This window comes from Triticum aestivum, chromosome 7D, assembly GCF_018294505.1.
Source record: "Triticum aestivum cultivar Chinese Spring chromosome 7D, IWGSC CS RefSeq v2.1, whole genome shotgun sequence".
In the NCBI taxonomy this organism is placed as follows: domain Eukaryota; kingdom Viridiplantae; phylum Streptophyta; class Magnoliopsida; order Poales; family Poaceae; genus Triticum; species Triticum aestivum.
The window spans coordinates 416726024-416728081 of NC_057814.1; positions in this window are offsets into that span (position 1 = coordinate 416726024).

Sequence of the window (2058 nt, forward strand, 5' to 3'; positions counted from 1 at the left end):
GTCTCTGGATCCTCCTCTGAGGAGCTATCCGTAACCAGCGAGATATGCGCTTCGTCAGATAGCATAGTCTGCTCTGAAGACCTTGTTTTCACTCCAGAATTTTCCATCACCGTGTCAAATGGCTGATGCACACGAAGAGTAGTTGAATGTACTAACATTGTTGACAAATGTAATACGTAATGAAAAAAAAGGATGGCCTGATATAATTCACATATAAGATGACTGGCTAAGCAGGATGGCATTGCAAAATTCACATATATGATGCCTGTCCAAACAAGATGGCATTGCATAATTCACATAAACGATGAATAAACTAAACAGATGGCATTCACACAAAGCATGTCTAAACTAAGCAGTTGACATATTTGATGTATAAAGTAAGCAATGCAAGGCACCATATGCATGATATAACCAACATCAGCATGCCAAGTTAGAGCGAAGACCTCATGGGGTAAATAGGAGTGGTCTTCTTCTGAATCCCCCTCAGAACAGTTATCTTCCTCTTGATTACGATCCAAAATGGGTGGAGGGGGGCTGCCTTTGCTCCCACCATGGAGCGACGTCTGCATGAAATTTTATTGCCACGCAAGGCTCGTCTCTTTTGCTCTACATGTTCAGTTCCATTGTGTACAATAACTGACATGCATAGGAATAAAACATAGTGAGATTATGTAAGGAGTGCATGCACAAATCCAGAGTGATGGTAGCAAACTGTGGATAGACCCAAAACCAATGATAGCAGGCAGATAATAGCTTTAGTTAAAAAATACAGATAATGGCTCCTTTAATGTTTGTTTGCACCCAACATGAAACTCATAGTAGACACACGAGATTAACCAGATAGTAGACAGATAGTACTGATTGCTGCCCCAATATGTACCCCACAACCATTTAAAAACTCAAGTTTCAGCATAAGTTTGGACCTGAGTCGGAGTCTAATAGGTGAACACGACGATAAACTAGCATGTCATCATATTAAGCGATGCATAATGTAAGCATACACGGAAGAGTGCGACCTCTCTTGCGGACCCGTGTAGTCCTCAAGGTCATCTGCTCAGTTGATGATGGTAATGCAGTTGTCGTGGCTGCCGGCGGCGGGGAAGAAGATCTGAGGCGGCGAAAGACAGTCTGGAGAGCGCATCCCTGCTGTGGTGAACCCTTCCATCGTTGGAGCAGCTGAGCTGGGGTGGAACACAGCACCGCAGGAGCAGGAAAAACCACACAAGGGTTTCTTTGACACATATCTGTAACAGAAGTAATTGTGTAAGGGCTTGTTTGAATTTGAGGATTCTAACAATGCAGGGATAGGAAATAGACAGGAATAGGATAGGAATGCACGTGCAAAACAGAGAATTTAAAAACACATGATTTCTGCCAATCTCGGTGTTTAGTTCACAAGAATTGGAAGATCACAGGATGCAAAGAAGTATGGTGAGATTAAGTCAAACCACAAGAAGTGTACAACCTCTTTGGCGAAGCCATGTCGATCTCAGCGTGATTGGGTTGGCCGGTGAGGATGCTCCGGCTGACTTGGTTGTCGGAGGAGGGGAAGAAGATCTTAGGCGTCTGGAGATGGAGCCCGAGGTACTGCTCCGCTGTGATGGATGGTTTCGTCGTTGGAGCAGCTCCGGTGAGTTGTACGATGCCGAGGCTGAAGCAGGATAAGAGAGACAACGTTAACCTGAGTGGAATTCTAATAGCATCTCCAATAGATGACGTAAAATACATAACCACAAAGTGCTAGATGTATACATCAGCCGCTCATCTCTGAACTTAACTGTCGAAACTGAATTTAACTATCGAAACTGAACTTAACTGTTGAAACTGAATTTTGCTGTCGAAACTGAATTTTATTGTCGAAACTAAACGCAGTAGAGGTGAGGCTACACGTCAGTCGACTGACTTTTTCATCTCTGGTCAGTCGATTTTGCAGCCGTTGGATACGAAATCAAGGGCCTGCAGTTCATCTTCAACCTCCACCCCCCTGAGCCGCCTGCCACCACCGGCCAAACAGCCGCCCCACCCGCCCCGAAAACACTCCCCACCGCCGGTCCGCCG